Below are 20,869 nucleotides of genomic sequence, written 5' to 3' on the forward strand. Positions count from 1 at the left end.
AAAGGTAAAAGGAACTCTTGAGAACTGTGTTTCTCTTGTGGATATACAAAAAAAACCCAACCAACCAACCAAACAAACAAACAAACAAAAACATATGTATAATTTGATTTTACTGATATAACATAAAAAAGGAAAGTAGAAATGGAAAGGGGATAGTGTCAGAAAAAGGGAAAAGGGGAGATAAAAGAGGGAAACTACATCCCACTGTGAGGGAAAGGAAACATATCATATCTGAGGGAACTTAGAGAGGGGGAGGAACATTGTGTGAATCTTACTTTTATCAGAGTTGGCTCAAAAAGAAAATAATTTACATATTTATTTTACAGAGAATCTTCTTTCACCTCATTAAAAAGTGAGAGAGGAAAAGGGAAAAGGAAAAAAAAAAAAGAATAATAAGGGAAGGTACAAGAAAGGGGAAGGAATTCAAAGGGAGGAGGGAGGAATCCTAAAGAGGGAGAGCTGTGTGACACAACTGGGGCCCATAAGTTTAATACTAGGGAAGGGACGAAGTTGGGGAAAGAAAAAGAAAAGCACAATCAGGGGATATTATGATGGCAGGAAATACAGAATTAGTCATTTTAACCGTAAATGTGAATGGGATGAACTCTTCCATAAAGCTGTGGCAGATAGCAGACTGGATCAAAAGTCAGAACTCTTCAATATGTTGTTTACAGGAAACACATTTAAAGCAGGGAGATGCATACAAAGTAAAGGTAAAAGGCTGGTGCAGAATCTATTATGCTTCAGGTGAAATAAAAAAATCAGGGGAAGCTATCCTTATCTCACATCAAACAAAAGCAAAAAAATGATCTAATTAAAAAAGATAAGAAAGGAAACTATATCTTGCTAAAGAGTACTATAGACAATGAAGCAATATCAATACTAAACATATGCACCAAGTGGTAGAGCATCTAACTTCCTAAAGGAGAAGTTAAGAGATTTGCAAGAAGAAGTAGACAGCAAAATTATAATAGTGGGAGATCTCAATCTTGCACTCTCAGAATTAGATAAATCAAATCCCAAAACAAATAAGAAGGAAATTAAAGAGGTAAATAAAATATTAGAAAAATTAGGTATGATAGATCTTTGGAGGAAACTGAATGGCATCAGAAAGTAGTATACTTTCTTCCCAGCAGTTCATGGAACCTACACAAAAATTGACCATATATTAGGACATAAAGACCTCAAAATCAAATGCAGAAAGGTAGAACTAGTAAATGCTTTCTTTTCAGACAAAAAGTTAAGGATAAATAGACCAAAAAGTAATTGGAAACTAAATAATCTCATCTTAAAGAATGATTAGGTGAAACAGCAAATTATAGACACAATTAATAATTTCACGCAAGATAATGACAATAATGAGATATCATACTAAAATTTGTGGGATGCAGCCAAAGCGGTAATAAGGGGAAATTTTATATCCTTAGAGGTTTATTTGAATAAGATAGAGAAAGAAAAGATCAATGAATTGGGCTTGTAACTTAAAAAGCTAGAAAAAGGCCAAATTAAAAACTCACAATCAATTACTAAACTTGAAATTCTAAAATTAAAAATTAAAAGTTGAAATTAATAATATTGAAAGTAAAAAAAAATAAACTATTGAACTAATAAATAAAACTAAGAGTTGGTTTTATAAAAAAAAACAATAAAATTGATAAATCTTTGGTAAATCTGATTAGAAAAAGGAGAGAGGAAAATCAAATTAGTAGTCTTAAAAATGAAAAGGGAGAACTTTCCACCAATGAAGAGGAAATTAGAGAAATAATGAGTTATTTTGCCCAACTTTATGCCAATAAATTTGATAACTTAAGTGAAATGGATGACTACCTCCAAAAATATAGGCTTCCCAGATTAACAGAGGAGGAAGTAAATTGCTTGAATAGTCCTGTTTCAGAAAAAGAAATAGAACAAGCTATTAATCAACTTTCTAAGAAAAAATCTCCAGGACCAGATGGATTTACATATGAATTCTACCAAACATTCAAAGAACAATTAGCCCCAATGCTTTTATAAAGTATTTGAAAAAATAGGGAATGAAGGAGTCCTGCCAAATTCCTTTTATGACACAGACATGATCCTGATACCTAAACCAGGTAGGTTGAAAACAGAGAAAGAAAATTATAGACCAATCTCCCTAATGAATATTGATGCTAAAATCTTAAATAAGATATTAACAAAAAGACTACAGAAAATCATCCCCAGGATAATACACTATGACTAAGTAGGATTTATACCAGGAATGCAGGGCTGGTTCATATTAGGAAAAGTATCAGTATAATTGTCCATATTAATAACCAAATTAACAAAAACCATATGATCATTTCAATAGATGCAGAAAAAGCATCTGATAAAATCCAACATCCATTCCTATTAAAAACACTTGAGAGTATAGGAATAAATGGACTTTTCCTTGAAATAATCAGTAGCACCTATTTAAAACCATCAGTAAGCATCATATGTAATGGGGAAAAACTGCTATCATTCCCAATAATATCAGGAATGAAATAAGGTTGCCCACTGTCACCATTGTTATTCAATATTGTATTCGAAATAGTAGCTTTGGCAATAAGAGTTGAGAAAGAGATTAAAGGAATTAGAGCAGGTAATGAGGAAACCAAATTATTACTCTTTGCTGATGATATGGCGGTATATTTAGAGAACCCCAGAGATTCAACTAAAAAGTTATTAGAAATAATCCACACCTTTAGCAAAGTTGCAGGATACAAAATAAACCCACATAAGTCATCAGCATTCTTATATATCACTAACAGAATCCAACAATTAGAGTTACAAAGAGAAATTCCATTTAAAGTAACTAGTATAAAATATTTAGGAATCTATCTGCCAAGGGAAAATCAGAAACTTTATGAGCAAAACTACAAAGCACTTTCCACACAAATTAAGTCAGATCTAACCAATTGGAAAAATATTAAATTAATATAATAAAGATGACAATACTACCTAAACTAATCTATTTATTTAGCACTATACCAATCAGACTCCCAAAAAACATTTTAATGACCTAGAAAAAATAACAACAAAGTTCATATGGAAAAACAAAAGGTCAAGAATTTCAAGGGAAGTAATGAAAAAGAAATCAAATGAAGGTGGCCTAGCTGTGTCAGATCTGAAATGATATTATAAAGCAGTGGTATTGGCTAAGAAATAGACTAGTTGATCAGTGGAATAGGTTAGGTTCAAAGGACAAAACAGCCAATAACTTTAATAATCTAGTGTTTGACAAACCCAAAGACCCCAGCTTTTGGGATAAGAACTCACTATTTGACAAAAAAAAAATTGCTGGGAGAATTGGAAACTAGTATGGCAGAAACTAGGCATTGACCCACACTTAACACCATATACCAAGATAAGGTCAAAATGGGTTCATGACCTAGGCATAAAGAATGAGATTATAAATAAATTGGAAGTCCATAGGATAGTTTACCTCTCAGACCTGTGGAAGAGGAAGGAATTTATGACCAAAGAAGAACTAGAGATCATTATTGATCACAAAATAGAAAATTTTGATTATATCAAATTGAAAAGTGTTTGTACAAACAAAACTAATGCAGACAAGATTAGAAAGGAAGCAATAAACTGGGAAAATATTTTTACTGTCAAAGGTTCTGATAAAGGCCTCATTTCCAAAATACATAAAGAATTGACTCTAATTTATAAGAAATCAAGCCATTCTCCAATTGATAAATGGTCAAATGATATGAACAGACAATTCTCAGCTGAAGAAATTGAAACTATTTCTAGCCATATGAAAAGATGCTCCAAGTCATTATTAATCAAAGAAATGCAAATTAAGACAACTCTGAGGTACCACTACACACTTGTTAGATTGGCTAGAATGACAGGGAAAGATAATGCAGAATGTTGGAGGGGATATGGGAAAACAGGGACACTAATACATTGTTGGTGGAATTGTGAATACATCCAGTCATGGAACTATGCTCAAAAAGTTATCAAACTGTGCATATCCTTTGATCCAACAATATTTCTACTGGGCTTTTATCCCAAAGAAATCTTAAAGAAGAGAAACGGACCTGTATGTGCACTAATGTTTGTGGCAGGTCTCTTTGTAGTGGCCAGAAACTGGAAACTGAGTGCATGCCCATCAATTGGAGAATGGCTGCATAAATTGTGGTGTATGAATATTATGGAATCTTATTGTTCAGTAAGAAATGACTAGCAGGATAATTTAAGAAAGGCCTGGAAAGACTTACATGAACTGATGCTGAGTGAAATGAGCAGGACCAGGAGATCATTATATACATCAACAACAATACTATATGATGATCAATTCTGATGGATGTGGCCCTCTTCAACAATGAGATGAACCAAATCAGCTCCAATAGAGGAGTAATGAACTGAATCAGCTACACCCAGGGAAAGAACTCTGGGAGATGACTATGAATCATTACATAAAATTCCCAATTCATATATTTTTGTTCACCTACATTTTTGATTTCCTTCATGGGCTAATAGTACACTATTTGAAACTCTGATTCTTTTTGTACAGCAAAATAACTGCTGGGCATGTATGCTCATTTTGTGTTTAATTTATACTTTAACATACTTAACATGCATTGATCAACCTGCCATAGCGGGGAGAAGATGGGGAGAAAGAGGGGAAAAATTGGAACAAAAGGTTTGGCAATTGTCAATGCTGTAAAATTACCCATGCATAAAGAAAGAATACAAAAAAAAAAAATGAAAAAAAAAATGGAATGGTTTCAGAGAAATCTGGGAAGACTTGTATGAACTGATGCAGAGTAAAGTTAGCAGAACCAAGAAAACAATTCATATAACAAGAACATTGTAAAGACAATTTTGAAAGCTGTAAGAACTTAGATCAGTGCAATGAAAAATGATGATTCTAGAAAATCAATAGAGAAACATACTTTTCACCACCTGTCTGAGACGATATACTCAAAGTAAGAAATGTTTTGGACATGGTGAAAAAAAAAACTTTATTAAATAAAATCATTAAATTAGAAGTTTTCTGATATCTCTTTAACTTTTGATTTGTAAGCCTATAAGAACTCGTCTAATTCTAGGTACTATGCTTATATACATGTCCTTATCCTTCCATGACTATGGATTATGTAGGTGTCACAGTGGATCCAATGTTGGTCTTGAAGTAATTTCAAATCCCACCTCAGATAACTTCTGAGATCCTGTATAAGTCAACTGCTTAAGGCTTTGTCTGGCTTGGTTTCCTCATTAATAAAATAGGATTAATAAGATTCATCACCTGTGATCACTATTCCTAAAAGAATATAAATTCATAAAATGTGTAAAATACATGATAAAATGAAAACATATGTACAAAGTATTTTCAAATCATAAATTGCTATATAAATGATAGTTATTTTTCTTATATTCACGCAACAGAGTGGCTGGGATTTGATGGTCAAAAGTGTAAGTTATTTTATGGTACATAGCTAATGTTGAATTATAATTATTATAGATATTTCATTATCAAGGAAAAAATTGCTAGACCTACAGAAAAGAATATATTGATTTGAAGCTTTTTGGCACTAAGTAATAAATATCATTGACTCAAAGAGGAAGCAGCCATGCAAATAACAATCACTAGCATATTTATAAATTTACAGTAAATAATGGAATTCCATTTGGCATTTTAACAAATTGCCATATGATATATCATAATACCAAAATGAAGTATTTTTTTTCTATTTTCTTAAAATTGATTGGTTTCCACAGTTTTCTTCATGGTGTATTCTTGATTTATAAGCAAATGTTAATTCTTTGCTTTTGTACATGTTATTTCTTGCCTCTAATTCACCCCTACCCACTACTCTTTATCAAATAAATTCCAAATTTTCAAGATCCTGTTTAAAATTCACCTTATGAAATCAAAGATTATTAAAGCTTACAAAGATCTAGAAAACAATCAAATTATGTCCTAAGTTTTATAAATTGGAGAGATAAATAGCAGAGTCAGAAGTCAAAATTAGATTGTATGACTCCCTATCCAATGTCCAGAATTCTTACTCCATCCTCTTTCATTATTGTAATTATGAAGTAAAGGAATAATAATAACTTATTATGCCAGATAAGTCAAGAGGGAGAGATGAGGAGTGAGAGAATGACAAACATGGGAGTCAATGAAAATAGATGGAATTGGGAAATGGATTATCTTATTCAAAATTTTGAGTTATTATTATTCCTCTAATCATCTCTTATGAAAGGAGAGTTATATTGGATAAAACATTTTTTTTGTTGCTTGGGAAGGAAGATTTCTAGTGTATCTGTGGTGGTGGTAGTGGATATTCAGGAGAAAGAAATAAAAGCCACTATGGCCAACTAAGCTGAAACTACTAAAATCAGTCTATTGGTAGAGACAAGTCTCCTGAGTACCATCTGCAATACCCACTCATATAGACAGGTGAAAATTTGAGGTCATTTTATCTCTCATCCACCTTTCAACTATCAGAGGACTCGTCACAAATCTGGCTTATACACATGGTAGAGTTCACATAAGGCAGGGGTGGTAAGCAGTTTCTGAAACAGGACTGAGACTACTGGTAGGTGAAAAACACTTCACCTTTTCCTTTTGTAGAGTGCAGATTTTCAAATGCACTTTATCTGACAGATTTGGAGTGATTTATTTGTTTCTCCTATCACTTGATCTTTGAGAATTTTGGAGTGAATTCTTAATGGAGACTATTGAACTCCAGAGTAAGAGAAAGAGAGACAGAGAGAGAGAAAAAGACAGAGAGACAAAAAAAGTAAGAGACACAGAGACACAGAGATACAATGACAGAGAAAGACACAAAGAAAAAAAAAAGAAAAAGAAGCACAGAGAGAGGAGATAGAGACAGAGATACAGTAATGAGAGATATTCCATGAGGTCTATTTTCTGTTCAGATTCATAGACTTGAGGTCAGCTATAGTCCTCCTTCTTTAAACATTGTGTTCTTTTTATATTAACCTCTATCTGTGTGTCTGTATATTGGTTTGAATTAAGACTGGTTTGCTGGTACATACATAAAAGTGAATTATATTATAAAAGATGATTCTCAGGCTAGTGGCATTGGGAGGTTAGATATGATCAAAACTTTAGTGGCTCATATTAATAATAAATTGCCTATAAATAATAATAAACCCTAAAATAATTAAATCCTTCTTTAAATTTGACTAGAAATAGCACAAGGAATTGTAGACCAATATAATTAAAATTTTGCATTTTATTGGGGAAACTGATTCTGGTTATATACCTCTGTGTGACTGCTTCACACAGTATTAAGCTCATAAAGGGGGGAAATGTAGTGCAACTCATTAGTGCATCCAAATGACTCATCAGTTTGTTTGTGACTACTTTATACTGTAAATGACAATAGATTACAAATAATTCACTTAAAAACAGATACATATCTATTACATATATATTTGCATATGTATGTGGGTATATTATTAGTTTTGTCTGATTCTTTGCAACTGCATTAGGGGTTTTCTTGGCAAAAATATTGGAGTAGTTTACCATTTCCTCTGGCTTATTTGACAAATGAGGAAACTGAGGCAAACAGGATTAAGTAACATAGCTAATGTGTCTGTGGCAAGATTTTAATTCAAGTCTTCCTAACTCCATTCATTGTACCACTTAGCTACCCTTATAAAAATACATTCATATATAATAATAGATAAATAGATATATATACATACACACATCGATAGATTGATAGATAGATAGATAGATAGACAGATAGATAGTTTCAATCACATTATAGCAATCCCAGGAGAACCTTGTAAGATGAGGAACTTAACTTCTGTTTTAGACAAAATTCTGAGAAACTTTGAAAGAAAATTTCAAAAAGTAAATGATAATCATGATGGACATGACCACCTCAAGTAGTGATAATGCCAAATTAACCTTATTTACTTTTTTGACCATGTACCTATACCAGCAGACTAGGGAAATACCATTGATATAGTGACAGAACATTATCAATCATTTGACAATTTTATTTTATTCTTATAAAAAAGATATAGTGATATAAGTCAAATAATACAATTAAATGCATTTGAATGAATGATCAAATGGAAAGAGGTATTAATTTTGCCTTGAAAAGAGATCTTGAGTGGCATACCTCAGTGATCTGGGTTGCTCTTTGCATTTCTTGTTCATTTGTTTTTGTTTTGATTTCATTTTTTTTATTTTATCAATACCTTGGATAAAAGCAATGATGATAATACTTATTTAATTTCAGCTGATGTATAGTTAGGAGACATAAAAGCTTCACTTGATGAGAATTATGGTTCACAATCATTTTAACAAATTTGGATAACTGTCCAAATTTAATAGAATGGAATTTGATGAAGATAATTGTAAAGTCTTATATTTTGGTATCAAAATATTCTGTATTATAAATTTAAAATTGGGTAGGATGTGGCTTGGTCATAATCCATCTGAAAGGATGACATCATAATGTACTCTAATACTAATTAGAATCACAAAGTATGATATGAAAACTAAGAAAAATGTTATGATCTTAGAGTGCATTGAGATTGGAAGGAGACAAGTCTCTATAGTGTAATACTCTTACTTTATTGTTGCTGGTCAGAACATGTAGAGAGCTGTATTCAGTTCTGCCTCCCACATTTTAGAAATATCATAGAATAGTTTGGAATCCTCTAAAGGAAAGGTACTAGCATAGAATACTTGGGTGTTGGCCATATAAGGATTAATTGGAAGATTAGGGATAGTTTAGCTTGCAGAAGACAAGATTTGCTATAGCAAACCCTCATATTCAAGCATTAAAAGAGCTATCATGTGGAAAAGGAATTTAGGCATTCTTCAATGAGACCCAATATAAGGATAACTTGTTTTAGAGTAGATACAAAGGTGATGATTTGCCTGAGGTGATGGTAATTTTATAGTAATTAGAAATCTTTAAACAAGGTCTGGCTAAATACTTGGTTATGCTATAAAAGAGATCATTAATTAGGAGGTGTTAAAAGGAATAATAATTTATATAGTGCTATTATGTGCCATTAATTATATTGAGTTTTTTTTACAAATAATATGCCCCCCATAAAGTAGGTGCTACTCACCTGTAAGGTTAGTTATACATTGGATTAGATGGTCTATGAATTCTATTTTAATACTCCAATACATTGACAAGAGTAACTGAACCTTTTCTGTCTCTTTACTCTGGTGATTTCACTTAATGACTTCTCTATAATCACATTTCCAGAATTATAGGAGAGATGAAAACTGAAAAATTTTCCAATAATTCAGAAGCAAATCTTTTATATTTAACAAAATATTAGGACCAAATCTATATGGTAGAAAGTTGTAAAATGCCTGCTTTCTTCTCATCTCCATCCTCAAACTCCAACTTCCTTCTTCACACCTCTGCTTTTATGTTCCAAGGGAATTTCCAACTCAATATTTCCAAAATTGAATGATTTATCCCCACTTTTAGACTTTCTCTTCTGCAATTAAAAAAAAAATCCTTCTGAGAGCATGCCCATTCTTCCTGGCACTCAGATTGAAAAGTACAAAATCATCTTTGACTTTACAGTCTTCACCTCCTGTTTTAGTCAATTGCCATATTTTATTCATTCTGCTTCAACAATGTTTTCCAAATCCATCCCATTCTCTCCACTGAATGGGGGGACATTGTAGTTCATACTTCTCTCATGGTTTATAATAATAGCTCCATATTTGTTCTCTCTGCTTTCCATATCTTCTTCCACCAAACCATCCTCCCCAAGCTGCCTAAATAACTTTAAGATAGAACCTTGGCTGTATCAATTGTCTCTTCAAAAATAGTCACTGATTCCTAATTGACTAGAAAATACAAATTCCTCAGCTTAACATTTTGATCTTTCACAGTGTAGTCACAGCTAGCATTTCTAAAAAAAAAAAAAAAAAAAAATTCACACTACAATTAATATAGTCTATATTTTGATCAGAATTACTTAAAAGCAAATATCCAAAAACTAGCATTTTATCTCCTGCCTAATTGCCTTTGCATAGACTGAGGTGACAGTAATTTAATAGTAATTTGTTGGAATCCTTACTAACTGCTAACTAATTAGAGTTGATCTAATCTTACAAAAAGATGTTTTGGGCAGAACCTGAAACAAGGTACTAAGTAGAACTACCCATAATCCCTCTCTCTGGAAGGAGCATAAATAGGCCAATGGGCCAGTCGGAGAGTTCTTCAGAGTGAAGACGCTACAAGTCGAGATTTCTCCGGAATGAGATGAAGAGCGGAGCTGGCTGGAGGCTGAAGAAAGCAGAGGCAGAGGCTGAAGGACCAGACCTTTGGATTTGGCGACATTCGGAGAGAGCTCTTGGAACCAAGCAGAGAGATAGGCCTCTAAGCTAACCGGGCTATATTGGGGATAATAAAAGATCTGAACTTTTATCACCTGGCTGAGTTTTGAGAAGAAAAAGCTCACCACAGTAATTAGAAATATTTGAACAAATTCTGAATAAATACTTGGGTATTTTCTATCATTGGAAGGCACTTCTTTGTAAGTCCCAACTCTTAAAATCCTTAGCTGCACTCAGATGCTGCATTCTTTGGTAATTCTTTGTGGTTCTTTTAAAGTGTTATCTCCTAGGTGACCCAATGGATAAAATGATGGGCCTAGAACCAGGAAGCTGTGGTCCAGTAATTTTCAATTTTGTTCTTTTTTGGGAGTTTCTTGCAAAGATAGTGGAATTGCTTTATTATTTTCTTCTCGAAGTTCATTTTATATATGAGCAAACAAGATTAAGTGGCTTGCTGAGGGTCATACAGTTGATAAGTGTCTGAGGTCAGATTTGAATTTCAGACTTTTTTACTCCAGGCCTTACTCTACAACACCCAGCTTCCCATTATGAACCAGGAAGAACCAAATTCAAAATCATTAGCATACAATTACTAGTTGTATGGTCTTGGGTAAGTTACTTAACAATTCTTTGCCTCAGTTCCTACATCTGCAAAATAGAGACAAGAATAGCATTTCTCTTCCATAGTTGTTGGGAGGAGCAAATAGGATAATAATTGCAAATCCCTTACCATGGGGCCTGGCATATAGCAAGCATTATTAGAAATATCAATGATTATTATTCCTCAAATTTTCTTGCCTTAACTTTTAACTATTGCACCATCCCAGTAGAATATAAGGTGCTTAAGGTAAAGGACAGCTTTTGTTTGTTTGTTTTGTTTTGTTTTGTTTTAATTCCTACCAGCTGATACTCTTATCTTACATATTGAGAGTGGGGGAGGGTTTGTAGGAATAAAACTGCAACCTGAGATTGTTAATAATTTCTAGTGAGGAAATTTCCTGTACTCCATATAAATCATCAAATACTTTGCAATTTATTATCTTAATAACTTAGAAATTGTCTGGGTAGCAGAGATGAATTGATTATGCTCAAGGCAAGCAATATGATTCAGAAAAGGGACATGAAACTACTTTTTTCCTGACTTTGCGAACTTTATCTATTCAACAACTTATCTCACATTGCAGTAATAATTAAATGCTTGTGGAGAACTTAGATTTAATTTCCTCATATTCCAGAGAAAGGTCATCATATCTATTATATCCCAATAACAATGATATCCATGAAAACAAAATGTAATACTCTCTTAAGGAGAAAATAGAAGAAAAAGTATCATTAACTTATTTAATGAGTCTGTTCATCATTAGACAGCAATCTACAGGAAATATTTTAAGGTATTAATTTAATATTATATATAATATGTGTATTAATTAACATTTTAATATAATATAATTAAAATAGTTAATATTAAGGTGAAATTGAGAATGAAGATGATTCTAAAAAGCAAAATATTTTTTCCTTTTGTCTTAAGCCTTTTAAACTTGAATTACTAATGAAGATGATGCCCTTTATGTACATATAAACTTTATTGAGCTATTTATTTGATATAGTCCAACATTGTTATTTAAAGACATTTATTTTTTCAATGGGATAATGTACATGATCAAAGAAGGCCCAATATAGCTATTATCTTTCATTCTATTTGGACAATGTTCATTTAAAAACAGAACAAAACAAACCAGAGTAAAGAACTCTATCTCAAAAGTGGATGCCAATTTAGTTTTTCCAAATATTCTTGGACTTTGAAGATATGTGATTTCATCAAAGTAGGAATTCCTGTCAACAAAGTGAGTTGTTACCTCCATTACTTATTAGAATGTCTTCTAGAGTTTCTTTGGCTAAAATAAATCAAGGTTCTGCCCTGTAGACAATCAGCTAAAGCTTCTTAGAACCTTGGCAATTAAGGGGCATGATTTATAAAGCATATATATATTCTACTTCCTGGAGCAAGATGGAAGAATACATAGGAACCCTTCATAACTCTTCCCTATTCACCTCCAAACAACTACAAAATAGTACCCCCAAATATATCTTAGAAGAGCAAAACCAAAAAGAAGACCAGCTGTTAGCCCAAGAATCTTGAAAGATTTGCAGAAAAGTTCTATATCACTCAGGTTGTTGTTTATTCTCTATTCCTGAAGATGACCATGACTTCAGGGAGGTGATGCCATGACATGCAAGTAAGTTGGATTTGGGTGAGGGAGAGATATGCAAGATCACCTGTCTCATTTTCTTTTCCAGTACCATCTGGGTTCTAGAACAGGATGCAGATGGCTCTAGTTTTGGAAACCTAGGCCTTTTTAAGCTAAGATCTTTAACATATCTCAGTTTGACTGAGTTAGTTAAACATTCAGTGATTAAGACTAAGTAAGAGGCAAAGAATGGCCGTTAGTTAGATGAGACAAGAAGTTCATTTCAGAAGCTGTTGAAATGGAAAAATAACACATTGTTCCCCAATGTAAGAAATGTTGAATGGAATTTTTAACCGAAGCATCATGTTCCTATAAATCTTGACTATTTCTTCTCAAATGAACTTTTGATAATTAGACATATTTTTGCTCAAATTAATTGATAGAGTACTCATAATTTAACTACACTTGCTTTTCCCTGTTTTGTAAAGTTATCACTTCTGTTTAATAGCTAACTTATTTGTGAATAGCAGTTATTTCTGCTTTGGCCAGAAACTATGATGGGCTTTTCCTCCCAGATTCATTAATTCATTATTTATTTATTTAGATTTTTTTTTTTTTTTTGGTCTAGATGAAAGAGGAGATTCTTTTACCTCAATTGCTACCTAACTTTAATCACTGAATGAGTGCAGCCTCTGTAAGATTGAAACCTGTTAATTACTTTACAAAGTCCCCATTTCATCCAGGACCATCTCTAGTACTCTTGATCTATACCTGGCCACGGGAGCCAGATAGTTCTGGAGGGGAAAGTGAGGCATGTGACCCTGCCCAGCACTCCCTCACTTAAATCCAATTCACCAGCATTCATGGCATCACCTTCCTGATGTCATGGTCCTCTTGGAAAAGGAAGGACAACAGCGACCATAATTTTTATCTAGTCAAAATAAATAGTTGAATGCCATGGACATTTTTGAGAATGAAGGACAAATTCTGGAGAGCAATTTGGAACTATGCTCAAAAAGTTATCAAACTGTGCATACCCTTTGATCCAGCAGTGTTTCTACTGGGCTTATTGTAGTGGCTAGAAGCTGGAAAATGAATGGATGTCCATCAATTGGAGAATGGTTGAGTAAATTGTGGTATATGAACGTTATGGAATATTATTGTTCTGTAAGAAATGACCAGCAGGATGAATACAGAGAGGACTGGCGAGACTTACATGAACTGATGCTAAGTGAAATGAGCAGAACCAGGAGATCACTATATACCTCAATAATGATACTGTTTGAGGATGTATTCAGATGGAAGTGGATCTCTTCGATAAAGAGAGCTAATTCAGTTTCAATTGATCAAGGATGTACAGAAGCAGCTACACCCAAAGAATGAACACTGGGAAATGAATATAAACTGCTTGCATTTTTGTTTTTCTTCCCGGGTTATTTATACCTTCTGAATCCAATTCTCCTTGTGCAACAAGAAAACTGTTCAGTTCTGCACACATATATTATATCTAGGATATACTGTAACCTATTCAACATGTAAAGGACTGCTTGCCATCTGGGGGAGGGAGTGGAGGGAGGGAGGGGAAAAATCGGAACAGAAGTGAGTGCAAGGGATAATGCTGTAAAAAATTATCCTGGCATGGTTCTATCAATAAAAAAGTTATTTAAAAAAAAGAGAGAGAATGAAGGACAAACAGGTTCTGTGAGTAGGAGCTATCCCACCAGGGACTGGGAAATAGGCAGCTGTCATTGCAAAGACACGCTACCAACTTCACTGCACACCAGACACAAGCATTGGGATCCTACTGTCCTACAGCAGCATCAGCCATACCCAACTCACCCCCTCAGCACACCACCAGAAACCAGGGTTCCTCATGGGCTCCAGGGCAACATTGTTGCAGCACCAGAAACCACAATCCCTCATGGGTTCCAGGGCAACCTCAGTGTAGCATCAGATACTAGGTCCTTCATCTGCTCCAGGCCAACATCAGTGGAGCATCAGAAACCAAGGTCCCTCGTGGACTACAGGGCAACATCAGTGCAAAACCAGAAGCAAGGGTCCCTTATGACACCCAGGGCAACATTTAGTGCAGTACCAGAAATCATGGTTCCTCATGGGTTCCAGAGCAACATCAGTGGAACATCAAAAAACGGGGTTCCTCATGGACTACAGGGCAACATTGGTGCAGAACCAGAAATAAGGGTCCCTCATCATTGGCTCCAGGGCAACATTGGTGCAACACCAAAACAAGGTCCCCTCCTGGGCTCCTGGGCTCAATGAAGCTCCAAGTAAACCGCCATAGGCTGCAGACCCTGGCACAAAAAGAAAGAAAAAAGGCCAAAAATAGATGAATAAAAATAGCAACAACAACAACAACAAAAAGAATCTGATAAAAGAAATTTATTACTGTGATGGGAAATCAAGATAAACTCAAAAGAGGACAACAATGACAAAATACATATGCTCAAAACCCAAAGAAAAATGGAAAATGCTCTCAAGTCCAGAAAGAAAGTGCAGAAGAGTTTAAAAGGGAGCTTAAAAATCATATAAGAGGGAGAAAAAATGGCAAAAGAAATGAGATGCAAAACAATGAAAAATGTCAATGGCTTGGAAAAAGAAAACAATTGTTCAAACAATCGAATTGGTCAAACAGGAAAAAAGATATAAAAGTCCATTTAAGAAAACAACTCAGCCAAATGGAAACAAGAAGTACTAAATTAATTGAAGAAAACAACTCCTTCAAAATTAAAATAAGGCAAATATAAACTAATGGTTCTATGAGACTAAAACAGCCAAACAAATTTAAATTCAAAGAATGAAAAAAAATTGAAGAAAATTACATATACAGAGAGAGAGAGAGAGAGAGAGAGAGAGAGAGAGAGAAAGAGAGAGAGAGAGAGAGAGAGAGAGAGAGAGAGAGAGAGAGAGAGAGAAACAAGTGACTTGAAAAATTCATCCATGAGAGCCAATTTCAGAATTAATGTACTACCCAAAAGTCATAATCAAAAGGAAGAGGTGATCAGAATCTTTCAAGAAATTATCAAGAGAAAAAGTCCTGTTGCCCTGGAACCAAAGTGCAAAAGAAGATTGAAAAAATTCAATGGTAACATCAGGAAAGAGATTCTCCTCCACCCTAAGAAAAATTCCAAGGAACATTATAGCCATATTTCAGACCTCTCAAGTAAGGAAAAACTAGTGCAAGTATCAAGAAAAAAAATAAAATATCAGGGAACACATAGGACTTACTAGCTGCAACATTAAAAGATCAAAGGTCATATAAACTGATGTTCTGAAAGGTAAAGGAGTTGAACTACAATAAAGAATCATTTCCCTGGTGAAATCAAATATAATACTTCAAACAAAAGTAGTCAGAGCCAAGATGGAAGAGAGCAGACATGACTTTCTGTGACCTCCTTTCATCTTCTCTCCAATGAACAGCAGATTAAGGCTCTAAACTGGCTATGAAGCAACAGAACCCACAAATATTTGTAGTACAACGCATTTCCCAAAAGAAGATACCTTGGAAGAACTTCAGAACAGGTCTGTTTCACACAGGCAGGGGACAGTCTGCCAAATCCAGACTACAGCACAGGGAGCCTAGACTGTAGCACAGGGAGCCCAGGGCAAGGAACTGAGGCAGGGAGCCAAATTGTTGCCGCTTCCATGGGCTAGGGAACTTCTGTGAGAATCTTAGGCTAATCTGTCCTGGTTGTAAGTGAGTGGTTTTATTATATTTGCCACAAGACACGGAAAAGCCAATATAAAAGGCAAATTATAAGCCACTGTGCTCTAGAAGAACTCAGCAGCTGGCCATGATTACTCAGCACCTGAAGTCAGTGAGAAACACCTGCCCTAGGACAAACTGAAGCAGCTATCCCTCCTTTGCCTTATGATCAGATCTCAACCCTTAAAAAATTAGCAATAAATAAATAAAGAAAGAGAACTCTGACCATAGACAACTTTTATGGAGAGTGAGAATAAATTTCAGACCCTGAGGTTCTCAAAGGCAAATCAACTCCAGATGAAGCCCTAAAGGACATTATCTGGTTAAATGTACCTCTTGATATTGACAGTTTATTAAATTTGACTTTTTTTCAACATATTTCTCTGCTGGGCCCTAATTAGACATTTATTAAATGCAATGTTTCTTTTTATTTTTGTGATATATTTTAAAGTTTACATGTTTTTGTTTATGTAGAGTAAATAATACATTAATACTTAGAGGAATCTGTGATCTAAAAAAAGAAAATCTCCTACTTGCCATTAGGGCATTTTGCAGCCCATATTGATCTATGCAACCAAAGATCAAATCTGTTTAAAAAAAAAAATTAGCAGAATATGCAATGATCATGGAAAGTTCTTCTTTGATTTGTTTAATATTTTACAGATATCAAGACAGCATTTTGGTCCTCCATCTGTTCTTCCTCACTCTAACAATATAATTAATCTACCTTCATTTCTATTGATATATGTTTTTGATGGTATCTCATGCCCTTTTTAGAAGGCAAATTATCATGAATATGTTTCTAATGACATTCACAATACATACATTTTGAAAAAAAAAAAAAAGAGAGAATCAAATGTCCTGTTTCTTTATACAGCATTTCTATGACTACAGACAAAAACTCCTTTCCTTGATCACCACTTCTCTTGTTTCAACTTATTAGAAGATAATACCTTGAAGGCAAGGCCTGTCTAATTTCTTCACATACACTCCTGGGACCTAGAATAATTTCCACTACAAATACATAATGATTTTTTTTGTTTCATTTTTATTGACCTTTGGAGTATATGTAATTTGCATTGTTGTGAGGATGTAGTATTCCCTGATTCACAACCATATCTCATTATTGGGAGATAATTCAGATAATCTATAATTTCTTTAACATGGCTAATACCTACACTAAATGCAATTCATTCATACTTGTTTATTTCATGTATTTTCTTCATGATCTCCCAGACATTTGTCAATATGTTAAAAATCTTCTTGAATTCTTTTCATTTTGCTAGCATATCAAAAATCAGTTTTTAAATATATATTAAGTTCTAAACATTATGCTAATGTTTGGAGACCTAATAAAAGGCAAAACAACCTTTGCCCTTAAGGAGTTTGTCCCCTAATGCAGAAGGTAAAATGAAAACAACTCTGTATAAATTGTGTGTATGTATATGTGTAGATATGTGTTTATGCATACATGTATGTGTACATACATGTATGTGTTTTTTTATGTGTGTGTATTTTTCCTTCCTTCTCAAAGAGGACCCAAGTAATATCATTATGTTGAAGTCAAGGTAAAGTATATTTGATTGTGGTTGATCAGACAAATACAAACTGAGAAGGCTCAACAAGAAGTTGGGTACAAATAGTCCATATGAACATTTTTAGTGGAGATACTTGTACATTTTTATATCTCATATTTATTTTGAATTACTGCAATTTTGCTTTGCTCATAGAAGACAATGCTTTCTTTGTTGTGGTTATACTCTGCTGGATGGTCCTGTGTCAAGATGTCCCATGTCTCACAATTGACTCTAAAGATCCTTAGAAAGACCTTAAGAGTATCCTTGTAGTGCTTCCTCTGAGCTCCATGTGTTTATCTTTTGTGTATTCTCCATTAAATAGTCTGTTAGGCAAATGTATGTTTGGCATTCAAACAATATGGTCAATCCATCTGCAGTAGAATTTAAATATTTGGAAGTTTAGCTCAAGAAAGGATTTCAGAGTCTAGCAAGTTATATTGCAAAGGACCTTCAGAATCTTTCTAAGACAATATAAATAGAGTATAACATATATTACACACACACACACACACACACACACACACATACATATACGCATATATTAGCATAAATTGAGATTGAGAAAAGTTTTTTAGAGAGAGAAGAATTTCAGGTGGTACTAAAAAGAAGAGACCAGGGGGTAGAAGTAATGAAGTAGAAGATTTCAGGTTGTTGCCTTTGAAAATACCAGGATGGTGAGATAACAATTCTAGTCAAGGAAACACTGGCCTCTTTAATCTAAGGTCTTTCTTGGATCTGTTTGTCTTAGGCACACCCAATTCAGTGATTTAAGGACAAGTAATAATTGAGTTAAGAGATAACCCATTTTTTTTTTTTACTCAAAAGAATCAATCTAGGGAGAGGAAGACCCTCAGGATTTCTGACCAAAACAGAAAATAGTTGCTTTTTACCTTCTGAGCCATGAAAACCCAAACAAGGCTTACCCTGGGACCTATTGTTGGCCAATCAGTGAGAGGTAAAGTGATTTGTTTTTAAAGACCTTCTTAAGAAACTGTATTTGAATCCCAATGGGCTTTATCAAAGGCTAATTTTTCAGAGCTCTATTTCAAGAAATCATAAATGAAAACTACATGAGACAAAAAAAAAAAAAATAATCGTCCCAGTTTTATGGGGGAAATGGAATAAATAAGTAGGGAAGGAAAAAAATATATAACCTCCAAACCCCAAGATAGCCTGTGAGTTTTGAGTGATCAAAATGTATATTCCTTTGAACAGAATACCCACTTGTAAGAATATGATTCCCCATGTGGACAGAGGGTAAGAAGGAAAAAAAAAATAGCAGCATTGTCTAACAGGAACTGGACAACTGGGTCCTCAGGGGAGCAACTAAAGTGTTCATTCATTGTTCCTGAAGAGGACCAATGACATTGCGAGGATCATGTCTTGATTTTCAAGTCAATTATATTTAAATGAGGAAGGACAGTGCCAAGTTATTAGCCTTACTCTCTCTTCTAAGTCATCTGAGTCAAAAAAAAAAAAGTCAGAATGCATAGAGAATTGGCCTTGAATAAAGGGAAATATTGAAGTCAAATTCCACCTCTAGCATATATTGTCTTCAGAATTTTTTTCTTTAGTTTACAATGCTATAGAAAATTGCTTTAGTCTATAAATCACAATAAAGATACCAATATGCATTGATGGAGAGAATTTCCTCATCAAGGAGTTCTCTAAACAATGAGATCACAGATCCAGTATCCTTTGTTTTTTCATCATAGAGGCATCCTAACATATTCTTCATCTCTCCCTTTGCAATATCTTTCCTTCCCAAAAAACAAATGAATAAATAAGCCAAATTGAAAGATCAATTGCCACCCCTGATATTGTTTAAAATATTTCATAATCATTCTGTACCCTCTCCACTAAAAAGAAGGTACAATTTGTCATGTCTTTTCTGAGGTCAGAGTTGGTCATTTAAACTACACAGCATTGTGTTTTTTTTTTTTTTTTAATTTTCTTTTCATTTATGTGGTTGAAGTTTTAATGTACAATAATTTCCTGTTTCAAATTATTTTACTCTGCATCAGTTGCCTAAGTGATCCTATACTTCTCGGCTTTCTCATATACATTTTTTATTTCTTATAAACAAATATTATTTTATTATATTTTTTCTAGCTAATTTGTTTACTCATTATAAATTAATAGGCACTCACTCTGATTCCAGATTTTTATTACCATAAGAACCACTATTAATTTATTACATAAAGAAGCATTCTTTTTGTTCTTGCTCTCTTTTCAGAATATATATCTAGAAACACAGCTTTAAAGTGGGGCAACTAGGTAGGAAAGCACACCATATGCCTGACCAGGACTCAGGAAGACCTGATTTCAAGCTGATGCTCAGTCACTTATTAAATGCATAGTCTTGGCCTAGTCACTTAATCTTTCCTGGCCTATGTGGCTGCATTAATAAAACAGAGACAATAAAACACCTCAGTTCTTGTGAAAATCAGTGGAGATAATATTTAAAAAGTATTTAGTATAGTGCCTGGAACATTGTAACTACCATAAAATATTAATTATATAAATATAATTATAATAATAATATAATTAATAAAACATTAATTATTTATAAGAAAATATATGGAAACATTATACCACTTGCCAAATATAATTTAAGGACCTTTAAGGGATATTTGGACGAATTTATAATTACCTCTCAAGTATCTGTTTAATATTTTTATTTCCTTCCCTATCACATTTGCTAGGTAAGGATACTATTTAATATTGAGAATTGTATGCATTCTCTGTCATTCCCTTTCAGCTGATATCATGCATCTTTCTTTAAAAAAAAAATCTTTTTGTCAGATTTGTTCACATTGGACAAATCTAAGTTGCCCAAAATTGATATGTTATTGTCTATCTTTGAAATTCAATTAATTTCTTTTTTATGGTTAAAATATAAGGGATAGCTATTCATCTCAAAGGAAAAATCAAATTTATATTATAGATTAATAATTTACTTTTCCTTTCATGATATCTTCTTAAAATCTCCTTAAATCTTTAGATCCCATTGTCATTTATTATTACAGCTTTATTTCTTGAACATTCCTCCTTATTC

This window comes from Antechinus flavipes, chromosome 2, assembly GCF_016432865.1.
Source record: "Antechinus flavipes isolate AdamAnt ecotype Samford, QLD, Australia chromosome 2, AdamAnt_v2, whole genome shotgun sequence".
NCBI classification, from domain to species: Eukaryota; Metazoa; Chordata; class Mammalia; order Dasyuromorphia; family Dasyuridae; genus Antechinus; species Antechinus flavipes.